This window comes from Salmo salar, chromosome ssa11 (genome assembly GCF_905237065.1).
Source record: "Salmo salar chromosome ssa11, Ssal_v3.1, whole genome shotgun sequence".
Classification (NCBI taxonomy): Eukaryota; Metazoa; Chordata; class Actinopteri; order Salmoniformes; family Salmonidae; genus Salmo; species Salmo salar.
Window position 1 is genome coordinate 18,831,628 of NC_059452.1, and position 19,245 is coordinate 18,850,872.

Here is a 19,245-nt window from a genome sequence, read left to right on the forward strand (position 1 = left end):
CTTACTCTGCTTTTTAAGTGTTTTATTACGTGTATTAGAGTATTAACAGAATGATGTATCAGGATGAACAGCTGGGATATCATTTTGTAGGAATATATGTTACAAGTAAAATAGAATAAAATAGAATACTTATATATACTCTATATAGAATATAATACTTTATTTCCTCTACTTTGAAGAGCAGGTGTTCCTAATGTTTTGTACCGTCAGTGTATATAGAATATAATACTTTCATTGGTGTTTGCGCTGTACATCCTCAGGTCCTCTCTCCTGGCTTGATGGCTCTGATGTCAGCTACTCTAACTGGGTGAACGACCCTGATCCAGGGGCTGGCTGTGGTCACATGCTGAGGAGCTCAGGGTTTCAGTGGGAGGCATCTGTGGCCAGGAGCTGCACTTCATCTGCCAATTTGGTTTGTATTTGTTGTGTGTGTGTGTGCACGCATGCGTGGATGCATCTGTGTGTGCATGTATGCAGATTAACAAGGTAGCGAGGAATATATTGTATGCTCTTGCTATTCCCTTTCACTCTGTAATTGTTAAACCTTATTTACTTATTTGTCTCAGAATCTGGGCACTCCATTGCTTGTACTGACCACAATGCCACACTACAGTGCAGTTCTGGTCAGGTGATAGAGATTGATGACAGCTTCTATGGTCGTAAGACGGTTCACTACTGCCGGACGAGTCCCGCTTCTTCAGCCACCTCCACACAGGAGGAATGTAGCTGGATAGATGTTGTAGATTCAGTGACAGGTATGGTGTGAAGTCTAAGGTTTTTAAAACTGTTGAAATATTATGCAAGGTGTATTTTGTCCATCACTCAGGATATTGATGTATGTTTTGGTTTGACTATTGATTCAAGAATAGTCTTGTTCTTACATTGTATGAGTAAGAACATTAAAGGTCCAATGCAGACATTTTTATCTCAATATCCAATCATTTCTGGGTAACTATTAAGTACCTTACTGTGATTGTTTTCAATTCAAATGGTCAAAACAAGCAAAAATAGCTTATTAGCATAGAGCCATTTCTAAAGCAAGAATTTTGCAAGGACTGTCTGGGAGTGGTCTGAGTGGGAAGGGGAAAACTGAAAACTATCTATTATTGGCAGAGAGGTTTGGATTGAACTATATTTCTTATTGGTCTATTAACTAACGTATCGCCTGGTAATGTCGCCAGGCCGGCCAACACTCCAAAACAGGCTGAAATTTCACGTAGTCTTTTCAAACAGCTCTTACACTAAAAGGGCATTATCATAATTTTCACTATTTCACAGTATTATTCCAGCCTAATAGAGTAGATATATATAAAAAACACAGGAAATCACGTTTTTGACTGCACTGGGCCTTTAAGCACAGTGCTTTTAATGGGTCAAAGTAATTGCCTGCTGTGCAGTATTTGATAATTGCACTTTTAGGACACGCTGCTAAAAATTAAAAAGCAGAAATGTAAATATTGTAAAGCAAACACAGATTCAATAAAGGGCCCAGCAATTCAATAGAGGCAGCAATTCAACTTAATTCCACTTTAGCAAGAAGCTATCACGAAACATATTTAAACATTGAGCTCTCATGCATTTGCAAAGCAGAGAGCAGAACTGTAGCTATTGTAAAACACACACAGCTTGTGGTGAGAGCTGCCTTTGATACTGTGAACCACCAGATCCTCCTCTCCACCCTCTCCGAGTTGGGCATCTCCGGCGCGGCCCACGCTTGGATTGCGTCCTACCTGACAGGTCGCTCCTACCAGGTGGCGTGGCGAGAATCTGTCTCCGCACCACGTGCTCTCACCACTGGTGTCCCCCAGGGCTCTGTTCTACGCCCTCTCCTATTCTCGCAATACACCAAGTCACTTGGCTCTGTCATATCCTCACATGGTCTCTCCTATCATTGCTATGCAGACGACACTCAATTAATCTTCTCCTTTCCCCCTTCTGATAACCAGGTGGCGAATCACATCTCTGCATGTCTGGCAGACATATCAGTGTGGATGACGGACCACCACGTCAAGCTGAACCTCTGCAAGACGGAGCTGCTTTTCCTCCCGGGGAAGGACTGCCCGTTCCATGAACTCGCCATCACGGTTGACAACTCCATTGTGTCCTCCTCCCAGAGTGCTAAGAACCTTGGCGTGACCCTGGACAACACCCTGTCGTTCTCCACTAACATCAAGGCGGTGACCCGATCCTGTAGGTTCATGCTCTACAACATTCGCAGAGTACGACCCTGCCTCACACAGGAAGCGGCGCAGGTCCTAATCCAGGCACTTGTCATCTCCCGTCTGGATTACTGCAACTCGCTGTTGGCTGGGCTCCCTGCCTGTGCCATTAAACCCCTACAACTCATCCAGAACGCCGCAGCCCGTCTGGTGTTCAACCTTCCCAAGTTCTCTCACGTCACCCCGCTCCTCCGCTCTCTCCACTGGCTTCCAGTTGAAGCTCGCATCTGCTACAAGACCATGGTGCTTGCCTACGGAGCCGTGAGGGGAACGGCACCTCTGATCAGTCCCTACACCCAAACGAGGGCACTGCGCTCATACACCTCTGGTCTGCTGGCCCCCCTACCTCTGAGGAAGCACAGTTCCCACTCAGCCCAGTCAAAACTGTTCGCTGCTCTGGCACCCCTATGGTGGAACAAGCTCCCTCACGACGCCAGGACAGCGGAGTCTATCACCACCTTCCGGAGACACCTGAAACCCCACCTCTTTAAGGAATACCTGGGATAGGATAAAGTAATCCTTTAACCCCCCCCCTAAAAATATTTAGATGCACTATTGTAAAGTGGTTGTTCCACTGGATATCATAAGGTGAATGCACCAATTTGTAAGTCGCTCTGGATAAGAGCGTCTGCTAAATGACTTAAATGTAAATGTAAATGAATCGTCCCCCACAACATCACAGTGGGACCAGAGGTGGATCAACAGCTGGGCTCTGGCTGCCACCAGCTGACCCTGCATGCCTCTAACGGGGTCTCGGTCTTGGGCGTGTCCACTGAGCTGCAGGTGTGTCTGCTGGAGCCTGTGGAGGGCCTGCTGGGATCAGTGATGGCTGAGGAGGGGGAGTGTCCAGACTCAGACCTCTATGTTAGTGTCTCCCTGGACCGGGGAGCCCCGGTGCAGCTTCTCTTCCAGGTGTCTGGAGCCAACGACAGCATCTCCGAGACCAGAGATATGGAAAACACCAGCATGCAGGTTTACGATATCTCAACCACTATCCAAGGTACCTACCCAAATACAATCAGAAACAATGACAGAAGATAGAAGATTGTTTATTTATATAAGCTGTTTTGTTACAGGAGCTTTGCAAGTGAAAGTCAGGGCCTGGAATGTCTTCTCACACATGGATGTGAATGTGGGGAACACAGCAGCAGTTTGTCACAATAAATCAGACTTTCAGACAGAGGACCATAAAAGGCTTGCCCGGGCTAATGTGGAAATCACTTCCGATACAGAAAGTCCATCTGACTTCACTCAAAGTGTCACACTTGGGTTAACTGGTTTGAGTGAAGTACCCGGAATCAGTGAACCTGGGATACAACTTGAATGGGAATGCAGTAAGTACCAGGGCTGAGAACACTCACCTCTCATTTCAACTCATTAATAGGCTACAGTAACAAAGTCTGTCAAGACTATTTGCGTGGCTCACTTGTTCAAGTCTTATCTTCAAGGGTTGTGCCTGTTATAAATCTGAAATCCGAAGATTTTAGTTTTCAGTTCAGGCATAATCTTTCTATGAGTAGAATTGTAACAATGATGGTATTTCTCTGGTTTCCGGGTGACAGTATCGATTGTGTAGTACCTTTAATGTCCTTTCAGCACAGATGTTATACTCAAACCATGTTTCCCATTTATTCCAACAGATGAAGAATGTAAATGCAGAGACAAAACAAACCAGGAGACTCATGTGATTACAGCAGCCTGTCTTCCAGACCCATTTATTTTTGATATATATAGTTTTACTGTGCAGAAGAAAAATGGGGCCGGGGCTCAAGTGGCTAAAGCAGAGAAATGCATCACTGTTACTCTGCCAGAATTCACTGATGTTACCATAAGGTAAAACGAGGGAGGGAATGGCTCATTAGACAGATGTATAATCCTGAGTGACATTTTGTTTGTTAGGAGAGGTTTGCATTATCAAACGAAGAAGCTAAATGGCTGATTTGAATCAAATTCTAAGTTACAGTAATCTATGTCCCAGAAGATCTATTGTATGATAAAAGCTAACCTTTATTCTTCTAGTTTTTCTACCAACCCAGTGAACATAAACAACGATGTAAGGCTAAAATTGGAGTTTACCATCACAACGAGTTGCCCAACAGTAGTTTGGCATGTTGAGGACACAAGACCTTTGACAGTAAGTCTGAGACTCCTTTATTGTGCACACAGGCATATTTATGAATAGTGGTTTCAGTGCATGAATAGATAGAACTTCTGTTGTCTAATTTAAGATTAAATATACTTTATTAGTCCAGACGGAACTGTCTTCTGCTATTAACCAACCCCACTGACATGCACACAAACACACAGCTGTTTGAACACACATACACGCAAACACACATTCATTTGTAATTTGTCACATGAGCAAAATAAGCAACCAAAATGTATGCATGTGAAGTTCGATTGTATAGAAGCTGTAGTCATTCTGTACAACGACAGTGTCTATGAAGGCAACATATTTAATTTTGAGCTAATTTCTTCTAGGGAGACCTCAAACACTGCTACAAAAAAGCAAAGACCCCTGCTACACAGAATAAATGGTGGCAATGAATACATGGTGACAAGTGACAATCTGAAAAATGCACAGTCCAGATCTCTGAATCTCTATGTGATAGTGTATGGTAGGTATTCACTGATTTTAGAGTATGTGTTGTTACACGTGCTTTAGTTACAGATAATAGTAGGATGAGCATCACTTATGTTGAACCTGACATCAGAATGTCAAATTAGCCATTGTAAAGTGGGCCAATGAAGTCAAGTCAATCTGCCTACCTCTCGGGAACAACAGTTACAACTACATTGTCTATGGTGGTTACTCTAATAAATGGGGATAGAAAAACCAATGCCACAATCACCACTGAGGTTTGTCATCAAGTAAAAATCCTATCATTTACTTAATGATTTAATGCATGGAATCTGTCCTGCCTTTCTGCTCCATAGAGCTCACATTTATAATGTAGCATCTGGAGCTCTCATTTGATTGTTGTCCCCCAAGGTGTGGCCAGCCAGCTCCAGTTCCTCAGTGGAGAATCTGCAGTCTGTGGTTGAGAACACTGTCGCTCAGCTACAGCAGCAGGGGTTGCTCACTGGGGAGACCCTGGGACAGATGTTCAAGTCTGTGTCCGACATTCTGAATAAGGGCTCCAGTGAGGATCAGAAAGGTGCCAAGGAGGAGGTGAGAATGGGGTAATATGCTAAGGTCATAGGGAGCATGGGCTTTGATGCCAGGAATGTCTACACCAGGGATGGCAACTGGCGAACCGCTTTTGTAGTCCCTTGCTGCTGGTGTAATGCATTTAGTTAAGAGCCATAAGTAGTTTAACTGCAGAAATGGACTGAATGCAAAAATCAGTTGACTGCATGTGTGGCTATGGATGAGGGTACGCAGACCCGCGAGCCACTGCAGCTCCTCATGATGAGTTCACATTTTTTGTGTCCCCCACCCCGTCAAAGTTGCCCATCCCTGGTCTAGGGACTCTGTGTATTGGTGAAAATAAGACATTACACTAAACTAAAAGTTACAATAAATTAGTTTGAAGTTCAAGACAAAATGAAGTGTCTCTTTAGATGGATGTTTGTAAGGGATTCTGATTGATGTTCCAGCTGCGAGAACAGATGGTGTTTAGATGGATGTTTGTAAGGGATTCTGATTGATGTTCCAGCTGCGAGAACAGATGTTTCCTCAGGAAGCGCAAGTTACGGCCAGAGCAGTGGCAGGGATCACCAAGCGGGGGGAAGAGGTCAATTCCGCTGCTCAGGTACACTTGGATATGGGAGCAAGGAAACATAATCTTTCCCAAACATGTATTGCTGAAAGAAAGCGGAGATTTAGTTCACAATGTTGTGCTATGGATCTTTTCCAGCTAGAAGCTAGCTCCCTGATGGCAGACCTCCGCTCTTCCCTCCTCTATATGAATGTCAGTGAGCATGGTGGAGAAGAGATGGTGCAGGCAGCTACACCAATTGTTGAGGCAGCCAGCAATATCCTGGGAGTTTCTTCAAATGCAAGCACACAGGTGATATATATAGCTTCACCGAGTTCCCTGATGACAGTAATGAACTATGGTTACTTTTCAGGACTACTGCATTTTGTTTGTCTTTCACGGAGAAAGGTCTCAAAGATTCTCATTAACAGCATGGACAATATGCAGAGTGCACTGTTAAATGGCTAAAAGGTTGGTCAGGAGCCTGCCATTATCAAGAGCCCTGAGATCAGTGTGTATGCTAACAGGTAAGAGACAGAGCATTGGAGTGGAAACGTTACAATAAAAAATGCAAGGCCTGTCACATAAATGTAATTTGTATTTAAAATACAATATCTCAAAAACAAAACGCTCCTGTTAATGTCACGGCTGTCGAAAGGAGCGGACCAAAGTGCAGCGTGGTTGTAGTTCCACATTTGATTTAATTCGTGAAACTTTGCAATTCATAAATAACTGAATTTGACAAAACAACAAACTGTGACGCAGAGAGAAACAAACACTACTCAAAATATAATAACCCACAAAACCCAGAAAGAAAAACCCCTACTTAAATATGATCTCCAATTAGAGACAACGAGGGCCAGCTGCCTCCAATTGGAGATCACCCCCCCAAACAAAACATAGATATAGAAAACATAGAAAAAAAACACAAAACACCCCCTGTCACCCTAACCTACTCTACCATAGAAAAAAACATCTTACTATGGTCAGGAAGTGACAGTACCCCCCCCCAAAGGTGCAGACTCCGAATTCCCCTAAACACAAAACAAAAAAGGGAGGGTAGGGTGGGTAACTCCTATCTATGGCGGCTCTAGTGCAGTCCACATAACCTTATCCTCCAGCAGAGGAGGCGGCTCCGGTACGGGGCGTAACCCCTGCTCCACCCGCTGATCCCTCTGCTTTAGTACCACCGGACCGTGGATCGGAGGAGGAGGAACCGGACTGTAGATCATCGCTGGAGGTTCTGGGCTGCAGGCCGTCGCTGAAGACTCTGGGCTGCAGGCCGTCGCTGAAGACTCTGGGCTGCAGGCCGTCGCTGAAGACTCTGGGCTGCAGGCCGTCGCTGAAGACTCTGGGCTGCAGGCCGTCGCTGAAGACTCTGGGCTGCAGGCCGTCGCTGAAGACTCTGGGCTGCAGGCCGTCGCTGAAGACTCTGGGCTGCAGGCCGTCGCTGAAGACTCTGGGCTGCAGTTTTGAGAAGAACCCTTATACTTGGAGTGAGGGGGGTAACATCAGTGGTGCCATGGGGTCTGTGTCTCTCACCAGACAGGATGGATCAGCACACCCTGTGGAGAACCTGTCTGAGGAGATTGAGGTCAGAAAGCTGCAAATGTGTACCAATTTTAGTGGAGCTTTTCTCTTACGAGCCCTTGATGTCCAAGACTTACAGTATATCTTCTAAGATAATGTCCAAGACTTATACTTTAAAGACTATATGATCAAGTAGACAGAATTATGATTACAGTTGTATATATTACAAGATCTTCTATGATTCTCAGATCCTCTTGCCGAGACTTGAAGGCGGGCAGGTGAACAGCACAATCCTTGACCTGGGAAACTACGGCACACTGATGATTGACGTCCCTTCACATTTACATTACATTTACGTCATTTAGCAGACGCTCTTATCCAGAGCGACTTACAAATTGGTGCATTCACCTTATGATATCCAGTGGAACAACCACTTTACAATAGTACATCTATATCTTTTGGGGGGGGGGTGGATGAACGCAGTGCCCTTCTTTGGGTGTAGGGACTGATCAGAGCCTGAAGGTACGGAGGTGCCGTTCCCCTCACAGCTCCTTAGGCAAGCACCATGGTCTTGTAGCAGATGCGAGCTTGAACTGGAAGCCAGTGGAGTGTGCGGAGGAGCGGGGTGACGTGCGAGAACTTTGGAAGGTTGAACACCAGACGGGCTGCGGCGTTCTGGATGAGTTGTAAGGGTTTAATGGCACAGCCAGCAGCGAGTTGCAGTAATCCAGACGGGAGATGACAAGTACCTGGATTAGGACCTGCGCCGCTTCCTGTGTAAGGCAGGGTCGTACTCTGCGAATGTTGTAGAGCATGAACCTACAGGATCGGGTCACCGCCTTGATGTTAGCTGAGAACGACAGGGTGTTGTCCAGGGTCACGCCAAGGATCTTAGCACTCTGGGAGGAGGACACAATGGAGTTGTCAACCGTGATGGCGAGATCATGGAATGGGCAGTCCTTCCCCAGGAGGAAGAGCAGCTCCGTCTTGCCGAGGTTCAGCTTGAGGTGGTGATCCGTCATCCACACTGATATGTCTGCCAGACATGCAGAGATGCGATTCGCCACCTGGTTATCAGAAGGGGGAAAGGAGAAGATTAATTGTGTGTCGTCTCTGTAGCAATGATAGGAGAGACCATGTGAGGATATGACAGAGCCAAGTGACTTGGTGTATAGCGAGAATAGGAGAGGGCCTAGAACTGAGCCCTGGGGGACACCAGTGGTGAGAGCACGTGGTGCGGAGACGGATTCTCGCCACGCCACCTGGTAGCAGCGACCTGTCAGGTAGGACGCAATCCAAGAGTGAGCCACGCCAGAGATGCCCAACTCGGAGAGGGTGGAGAGGAGGATCTGATGGTTCACAGTAACAAAGGCAGCAGATAGGTCTAGAAGGATGAGAGCAGAGGCGAGAGAGTTAGCTTTAGCAGTGCGGAGAGCCGCCGTGACACAGAGAAGAGCGGTCTCAGTTGAATGGCCAGTCTTGAAACCTGACTGATTTGGATCAAGAAGGTCATTCTGAGAGAGATGGCAAGAGAGCTGGCCAATGACCTCACGCTCAAGAGTTTTGGAGAGAAAAGAAAGAAGGGATACTGGTCTGTAGTTGTTGACATCGGAGGGATCAAGTGTAGGTTTTTTGAGAAGAGGTGCAACTCTCGCTCTCTTGAAGACGGAAGGGATGTAGCCAGCGGTCAAGGATGAGTTGATGAGCGAGGTGAGGTAGGGGAGAATGTCTCCAGAAATGGTCTGGAGAAGAGAGGAGGGGATAGGGTCAAGCGGGCAGGTTGTTGGGCGGCCGGCCGTCACAAGTCGCAAGATTTCATCTGGAGAGAGAGGGGAGAAAGAGGTCAAAGCATAGGGTAGGGCAACGTGAGCAGGACCAGCGGTGTCGTTTGACTTAACAAATGAGGATTGAATGTCATCAACCTTCTTTTCAAAATGGTTGACGAAGTCATCCGCAGAGAGGGAGGAGGGGGGGAGGGGGAGGAGGATTCAGGAGGGAGGAGAAGGTGGCAAAGAGCTTCCTAGGGTTAGAGGCAGATGCTTGGAATTTAGAGTGGTAGAGCCCGGAGCCCTGTTCTGTGAGCTCGCAATGAGTCGTCAAGCCACGGAGCAGGAGGGGAGGACCGAGCCGGCCGGGAGGATAGGGGACATAGAGAGTCAAAGGATGCAGAAAGGGAGGAGAGGAGGGTTGATGAAGCAGAATCAGGAGATTGGTTGGAGAAGGATTGAGCAGAGGGAAGAGATGATAGGATGGAAGAGGAGAGAGTAGCAGGAAAGAGAGAGCGAAGGTTGCGACGGCGCAATACCATCTGAGTAGGGGCAGAGTGAGTAGTGTTGGAGGAGAGCGAGAGGGAAAAGGATACAAGGTAGTGGTCGGAGACTTGGAGGGGAGTTGCAGTGAGATTAGTAGAAGAACAGCATCTAGTAAAGATGAGGTCAAGCGTATTGCCTGCCTTGTGAGTAGGGGGGGACGGTGAGAGGGTGAGGTCAAAAGAGGAGAGGAGTGGAAAGAAGGAGGCAGAGAGAAATGAGTCAAAGGTAGACGTAGGAAGGTTAAAGTCACCCAGAATTGTGAGGGGTGAACCATCCTCAGGAAAGGAACTTATCAAGGCGTCAAGCTCATTGATGAACTCTCCAAGGGAACCTGGAGGGCGATAAATGATAAGGATGTTAAGCTTGAATGGGCTAGTGACTCTGACAGCATGGAATTCAAAGGAGGAGATAGACAGTTGGGTCAGGGGAGAAAGAGAGAATGTCCACTTGGGAGAGATGAGGATTCCAGTGCCACCACCCCGCTGACCAGATGCTCTCGGGGTATGCGAGAACACGTGGTCAGACGAGGAGAGAGCAGTAGGAGTAGCAGTGTTTTCTGTGGTAATCCATGTTTCCATCAGCGCCAAGAAGTCGAGGGACTGGAGGGTAGCATAGGCTGAGATGAACTCTGCCTTGTTGGCCGCAGACCGGCAGTTCCAGAGGCTGCCGGAGACCTGGAACTCCACGTGGCTCGTGCGCGCTGGGACCACCACGTTAGAGTGGCAGCGGCCACGCGGTGTGAAGCGTTTGTGTGGCCTGTGCAGAGAGGAGAGAACAGGGATAGACAGACACATAGTTGACAGGCTACAGGAGAGGCTACGCTAATGCAAAGGAGATTGGAATGAAAATGAACTAAACAACTGGGGAAGCGAGAGAGCAGGGCCTCCCTCACTAACCATTCACTGAAACACTCAAATATAACTTCTCCAACTTCCACTTTAGAAATTATAATTGATGTAAACTACAGTGGTTCAATGTTTCCAGGAATAGGCTCAAACTTAGTTTATTCAGCTAGATAACTTGGTACAGTATTCTTCCGTGAAACCCACCCAGTGCACCGTATCCTATGACGCCGTAGCTAACTAGCATGCTAGCATCCAATAACACACAGTTAGCACCAGTACTTGGTTACAACAAACTACCAATGGATCATTCGTGTCCGTGTCTAGTTCCTTTCATAACGCAGAAGTAATTAAACGTTGGCTAGCTAACACAAAGTCAGTCCTGTTAGCTACACAAGTGGACTACACATCTCGAAAGTTCAGAAAGTTAAGCTTACGTTGCAAAAATCTTATTGACTAAAAATGATACAGTACTGCTAGCTGGTAGAGTTGGCTAGCTAGCAGTGGCTGCGTTTACCTTTATCTTTGATACAAAGACAACTATGTGCCAGCTCCACGCACAGTACCCCCCCCAAATGCCAAACGTCCTGCACGGTGTTGGGCTGTAAGCACAACCCCCACCTGTGGACGTCGGGCCCTCATACCACCTTCATGGAGTCTGTTTCTGACCGTTTGAGCAGACACATGCACATTTGTGGCCTGCTGGAGGTCATTTAGCAGGGCTCTGGCAGTGCTTCTCCTGCTCCTCCTTGCACAAAGGCGGAGGTAGCGGTCCTACTGCTGGGTTGTTGCCCTCCTACGGCCTCCTCCACGTCTCCGGATGTACTGGCCTGTCTCCTGGTAGCGCCTCCATGCTCTGGACACGCTGACAGGCACAGCAAACCTTCTTGCTACAGCTCGCATTGATGTGCCATCCTGGATGAGCTGCACTACCTGAGCCACTTGTGTGGGTTGTAGACTCCATCTCATGCTACCACTAGAGTGAAAGCACCGCCAGCATTCAAAAGTGACCAAAACATCAGCCAGGAAGCATAGGAACTGAGAAGTGGTCTGTGGTCCCCACCTGCAGAACCACTCCTTTATTGGGGGTGTCTTGCTAATTGCCTATATTTTCCACATGTTGTCTATTCCATTTGCACAACAGCATGTGAAATTTATTGGTAATCAGTGTTGCTTCCTAAGTGGACAGTTTGATTTCACAGAAGTGTGATTGACTTGGAGTTACATTGGGTTGTTTAAGTGTTCCCTTTATTTTTTTGAGCAGTGTATATATATCCCTGGACAAGTGTCCATCATGTAACTAAATCTTCTTACACTGTATATTCTGCAGTAATATGTTCTTCATGAGGACGGCAAAGGATTTCCGTGATGGCCACATCTGTTTTTCTGTGATTAGCCGGCCTCCAACGAGCACCTTCACGTGTCCAGCGAGTCTCCTGCTGTTTCTCTCTGTTGCTCTGCACCATGCTGACCAGCATCATGTTTTGGGGCATCCCTACCGACCCCTCTGAGCAGACCATGGTCCTGGGTATGGACGCCTGCACAGTAATGGGGGCATTTGGAAATGGTAGGTTTTCAGAACAATAACTCGTTCTTCTTTCTCTTTCTACTCCTGTAGGTCATATCGAGTTCACCTGGCAGCAGCTGATGATTGGAGTTCAGAGTTCAATCATAATGCTTCCAATTAATCTCCTCATTGTGAGTATCTTCAGAAACACCCGCCCCCGAGAGACGAAGCCTGGAAAGCCCAAGGCAGAGGTGTCCAAGCAGGGGAAGACTGGCAGAGGGTCTCGCTCACAGCCCCCCTCCCCACAAAGAGAGAGAGAACTCACGCCAGACACAGTCATCAAGGTAAAAGAAGTAAACAATTTTAACAGAATTCATAATCAAGAGTCAGCCTGTTTGCATCGCCACAGTAGCAAAGCTGTTAATACAGTGCATTCGGAAAGTATTCAGACCCTTTCCCTTTTTCCATATTTTGTTACGTTACAGCCTTATTCTAAAATGGATTAAATAAATACAAATCCTCATCAATCTACACACAATACCCCCCAATAACAAAGCAAAATCTATTTTTTTTTACTTTAGCAAATGTATTTAAAAAAAAAAAACAGATACCTTATTTACATAAGTATTCAGACCCTTTGCTATGAGACTCGAAATTGAGCTCAGGTGCATCCTGTTTCCATTGATCATCCTTAAGATGTTTCTACAACTTGGAGTCCACCTGTGGTAAATTCAATTGATTGGACATGCTTTGTAAAGGCACACGCCTGTCTATATAAGGTCCCACAGTTGACAGTGCATGTCAGAGCAAAAACCAAGCCATGAGGTCAAAGGAATTGTCTGTAGAGCTCTGAAGCAGGATTGTGTTGAGGCACAGATCTGGGGACGTGTACCAAAAATATTCTGCAGCACTGAAGGTCCCCAAGAACACAGTGCCCTTCATCATTCTTAAACGGAAGAAGTTTGGAACCACCAAGACTCTTCTTAGAGCTGTCCGCCCGGCCAAACTGCGCAATCGGGGGAGAAGGGCCTTGGTCAGGGAGGCCTGATGGTCACTCTGACAGAGTTCCTCTGTGGAGATGGGAGAATCTTCCAGAAGGACAACCATCTCTGTAGCACTCCACCAATCAGGCCTTTATGGTACAGTGGCCAGACGGAAGCCACTCCTCAGCAAAAAGCACATGACAGCCACTTTGGAGTTTGCCAAAAGGCACCTAAAGGACTCTGACTCTCAAACAAGATTCTGTGGTCTGATGAAACAAAGATAGAACTCTTTGGCCGAATGCCAAGCACCTGGCAACATCCCTACGGTGAAACATGGTGGTGGCAGCATCATGCTGTGGGGATGTTTTTCAGAGGCAGGGACTGGGAGACTAGTCAGGATTGAGGGAAAGATGAATGGAGCAAAGTACAGAGAGTGACGAAACCTGCTCCAGAGCGCACAGGACCTCAGACTGGGGTGAAGGTTCACCTTCCAACAGGACAATGACCCTAAGAACACAGCCAAGACAACACAGGAGTGGCTTTGGGACAAGTCTCGGTTTTTGCTTTGTCATTATGGGGTATTGTGTGTAGATTCATGAGGACAGAAAAAACGATTTAATACATTTTAGAATAAGGCTGTAACGTACCAAAATGTGGAAAAAGTCAAGGAGTCTTTCTGAATGCACTGTTATTCTCTCAGGACATAAAGAAGATTGCTCAGTCACTCTCCAAGGCTATGAAGAGCCCCATTCCACGCTTGGAGTTAAAGATGAAGCCTGGACAACAGACTGATATCAACACTCTGCTCTCCCTGGTGGAGGACATCATCCGGCAGCAGAACCGAGCCGGTGGGGAGTTCTACACTGATGCCTCCAAGAAAGAGGGATCTCTCATTCTCTCACTAGGGGTAACCAATCTGCAAGGGGGGGGGGGGTTGTCTGCATTGCACTGCTGGTTGATCTGATAACATGTTCTGGTAGCATGTCCAGAGATTAAATATTTACAGTATATAGTGGCTAAAGTTTAATCATTGTTGTCAGTCAGCCAAAGGATAATCATATGATATATGGCTTAAACCAAAACTCAGAATTTATAACCAGATTAAAAACAGCTAGAACCTTATAACACCTCACCTTACAAGAAACCAAAGACCCCTGTTTGCCACGTTGAGAACCGGGATACTGCCTCTGGCAATTAAGTTTAGTAGGTTAAATGCAATAATTGAAGAAGAGCAGCTAGGAGCGATTCAGGGGAGGTTGAGAATTAACTGTACTTTACATTTACATTTTACATGTACGTACATGATAATTTAAGAGTAACCTTGTTTGATAAAATGCAACAACTCAAACCAGAAATTAGAGATAAAGAAAAACTGGAATGCTTATTTAGAAAATAAGTGTTCCTGGTTACAAATGCTGTTTCCAAAGCATGGAAGATACATCAAGAAAAGCTACACTGAGTACACAAAACATTATGAACACCTGCTCTTTTCCTTACATAGACTGACCAGGTGAATCCAGGTGAAAGCTATGATCCCTTATTGATGTCACTTGTTAAATCCACTTCAATCAGTGTAGATGAAGGGGAGGAGACAGGTTAATTAAATAAGGATTTTAAAAGCCTTGAGACAATTGAGACATTGTGCCATTCAGAGGGTGAATGGGCAAGACAAAATATTGTATAACCTTTGAAGGGGGTATGGTAGAAGGTCCCAGGTGCACCGGATTGAGTGTGTCAAGAACTGCAATGCTGCTGGGTTTTTCATGCTAAACAGTTTTCCGTGTGTATCAAGAATAGTCCACCACCCAAAGAACATCCAGCCAACATGACACAGCTGCGGGAAGCATTGGAATCAACATTGACCAGCATCCCTGTGGAACGCTTATCAAACCTTGTACAGTCCATGCCCAGACGAATTCAGGCTGTTCTGTGGGAAAAAGGGAGTGCAACTCAATATTAGGAAGGTGTTCCTAATGTTTTATTCCTAATGTTTTGTACATGGTTTTGTCAAAATTGTTCAAGCTCAGTAAATTTATGGACAACAATATTCAAACCTTGTCCCTGATTTTCAAGCTAATTTAAGTCAGGACTTAGACTGGACCACTCAAGAACACTCAACGCCTATTGGAAAGCCATTCCGGTGTGTCTTTGGCAATACCCATAACGTGATCCTGCCACCACAATACTTGAAAATACAGAGGACCAACAACATTGCATTCACTCCCGATTACTGGCCTGTATGACAAAGTGAAAAAATCCACTCCAAATCATAAATTCAGTTTGCAACAAGGCTGTTAAGCAATACTGCAAGACAATACAGCAAAGAAATGTACCTTTAAAAATGACAGGTTTAGGTCAAATACAACACATATAATTGTCACCAGCAGGGACTGGGGAGTTTGTCGGGATCAAAATAAATATGAAAGGAGCAGTTTAAATGGGTTTGTATGCGTGCAAATATATCATTATTTTCTTTGCTACTGCAGATATAGTGCTCCTACAAGCCCATATGGGCTGGGCATTTTTAAATTGCAAGACACTTTAAGATGCAAGACACTTTCAGAGACCAACATGTGTGGGAGCCCTGAGAAGACTGGGGATGGGAGCCAGAAAAGGAGCACCAACAGCCAGTATCTGTACAGGCAGCTATGCCATGTCGAGGAGCTGAGCCTACTGGGACCTTCTCGCTTCCCCAACCCAGACAGCTACTGCCGGGCAGTGCAGCAGGTCCGGGGCATGAAGGGGCTGATAGAGTCCCACCTCTCTTCTTCCAGCCTGGGAGGGGACCAGATGGCTCGAAGCCAAAGCCCAGCAGAGAGCAGTGAGGTAGACACCAGCAGTAAGAAGCATGGCGGGCTGCCCTGGTGGTTTGTGTTTATCGGCTGGATACTGGTGGCAGCCACCAGCGGAGTATCTGGATACTTCACCATGATGTATAGGCTGACCTATGGGAAGGACTCCATGGTCGTATCTTTCTTTGAGAGCCTCTTTATCACTCAGCCACTGAATGTGAGACCTACAGTACAATACATACTATACAATGTAAGATGCCCTGCAGCATGTATCTGTAATCTGGGTATTACTTTGTGGATTTCCTAACACAGGTGCTAGGTTTTTCAGCCTTCTTTGCTCTCGTTCTGAAGAAAATCTGGAGGATTATGGGGATCCAAAGTTTGAGGGGGAGCGCTTTATATACAAGCCGATTTTCCATATCTCAGGCATAACAATATATCCTTTCTACTTTCCTTATTCATTGTTACAGATATTGTGTTTACTTGTATATGAGATAGCTAAGACTAGATACAGCTTGTTTTCAACTTTTACAACCATCTTGTCCACAGATGACCCGGAAGTAGTCTGGGCTGTCAGGAGGGATAGCACATGCAGCTTCTACCAGCCCCCTCCTCCCACAGACATCGAGAGGATGAGGAACAACATGATCAAGGAGCAGGTCTTCTCCCTCATCAAAGAGATTCTCAGTAAGAGGAACCGCTTTTTCGTTCACTGCACTGTCATTCACTGCACCTATTGGTTAACATACATGTTTAAGGCCTATGATTCTGTTGCTGCCTACATGGGGTTCATGTGGATGTTGCTCCTGGTGGCGTATGGTCAACGGGACCATAACGCTTACTTCCTGACTCAGCACATTCGGCAGAGCTTCAGCCAAGGGATCTCAGACAGCATGAGCTACGGAAATGTGTTCACCTGGGCAAATACCTCTCTCCTCAGCAACCTCTTTGGAGAGTACCCAGGTAGCATTCTCTAAAAAAATTATGTTTATTTCATAGAAAGAGAAATTGTATAGGTGAAAGCGTGCTAGCGTTTTATCTTTTGGTTATTTTTTGAATGCTGTGTTATAGGTTTCATCACAGATGGGAACTCCAAACTGGTTGGTAATGCCCGTCTTTGCCAGGTGAGGGTGCAGAAGACGGGCATTAGGAGCGTTGACCAGGTCTCTCTTGGAAAAGAGATGTTATCTCAATGAGAAATATCTGTATAAATAAAGGTAAAATAAAACTTTAAAAAATGTAATAAAAAAGAACTCCTGCCGCATCGCCCGCTCCATGCGCCAGGCTGTACCTGACTGCCATGCTCCATACTCATGGGAGGTGGAGGACACGGGCTCCTATGGGCCAGGCTGGAACCGCTCTGTGAGTGAAAACACCTCAAGGACCCTCCGCAGCCCCTGGCAGTACCAAACTCAGGCCTGACTCAGAGCCCAACCCATCTGGGGTAGTGTGGTTCTCTACAGGGGGGGGGTTGTGGTAGACCTGGGCCCTGACTCACAGAATGCTAGCAGGTAAATGAACATTTACAGTGCTTAATGTTTAAAAATGATCTGAATTATCAAACCATCTTTGTGGTAGAGAAAGATGTTATTTTATTCATCCATGTCTTCTGTCCCTGCAGTACCCTTCAATATCTGTTTGACAACACCTGGCTTGATTTGTTCACCCAAGCAGTCTTTGTCGAGTTCACAGTGTACAATGCCAATGTCAACCTCTTCTGCACTGTCACACTCATGCTGGAGACCACAACTGTAGGTGAGACAGTTGTTATATCTCTCTATGAATACAGCATAAAGTAAGTATTTAAAGGCATCCAAAACTCAGATTGTCAGCACCTGTCTTATTCTCTCAGGAGCGTTCCAGTTTCGCAGTGAGCTGCAGAGTGTCCGACTATACCAGTCCACCGGTGGACTCCACATCTTTGTCATGGCCTCTGAGGTCATCTATTTCCTCTTTATCTTCTACTACATGTATGTTCAGGTAAGCCTTAATTTAAATATCTTTCTTATGTGTAAAGCGTATAAAATCTGTGACACAATTGTCTAGTGCCATTGTTCTGGAATTCCTCCTGAGTCTAACTCTTCTCTTCTCCTCACAGGGAAAACTGATGAAGCAGCAAAAGTGGGCTTACTTCAAGACAAAGTGGAACCTGCTGGAGCTTGCCATCATCCTCCTGAGCTGGAGCGCACTGTCTGTCTTCATTAAGAGGACCCTGTTAGGGAACCGGGACATGGAGTACTACCACAACCATAAAGACCAGTGAGTTCACACTGGGTTGGGGTATCATGGGTTTCTGCTATTCTTTCGCTAGTCTGCTATCCCTATTGTTGGTCAGTTTCTCCTGTGCGATGTTCAACTTCTCCACTCTCTATCCAGGTTTGCCAGTTTCCATGAGACAGCCACAGCAGATGCAGTGCTGGGGTATCTGATCGCATTCCTGGTGCTACTGGCTACAGTCAAACTGTGGCATCTGCTGAGGTTCAACCCCAAACTAAACATGATCACAGCCACACTGCAACGGGCCTGGACTGACATATCAGGCTTCCTCGTGGTCATCACCATTATGTTCGTGGCCTATTCTATCGCTATAAAGGGTCTTTCTCAAACACCTAACCTAGAAGTTGTCCAACTTCATCCTCATTCTCTTCTTATGTGATGTTATGCTTGTGTATGATGGGTGTCCCCTCGACTTGCAGTGTGAATGTAAACTGTGATCATTCTCTGTCTGCAGTCTAATCTGATGTATGGCTGGAAGCTGTACTCATATAGGACTCTCCTGGATTCTGCTCTAACCATGGTCAGCTTGCAACTGGGCATCTTCAACTATGACGAGGTTAGTAAAGTAGTACAGCTCTACTAGACTCCTGATTACTGCTGTAGTCATGATGGTAGCTTTGTGATTAAATTCTGTAACATCTCCTTCCAATCCAGGTTCTTGATTATAACCCGGTGCTTGGTGCGTTCCTCATTGGCTCTTGCATTATATTCATGACCTTTGTGGGTCTGAACCTGTTCATCTCAGTCATCCTGGTGGCGTTCACTCAAGAGCAAATACACCACAAGGTACTGTGCATCAATCTTACACTATGTAAAATTAACTTCCCTCTCTATGTATTCACAGGGAGCTGTCATTTTCAGTTCTGTTGCTTCATAGGAGCAGTGATGCATTTTGTTGACTTGTTGCCTCTAGCTGTTTAGTTATCGAATATATCATGCATGAATGAGGCTATTTGTGCCGTTTTGTGATCTAATGCAAAGCTTTAAAAAGATGGAGGAAATAACAACTCCTTCTGTTACCTCACTTTTCTGTCATAAATACACATGTATGGTTATTATGGTAACATGTGAGGGGACAACAA

General features: G+C 45.9%; 1 pseudogene; it reads left to right on the forward strand.

Annotated features, from left to right (window-relative positions):
* The first annotated feature begins 2,885 nt into the window (after positions 1-2,885).
* LOC106562094 (polycystic kidney disease protein 1-like 2) lies at positions 2,886-19,049 on the forward strand (annotated as a pseudogene).
* Positions 19,050-19,245: the final 196 nt, after the last annotated feature.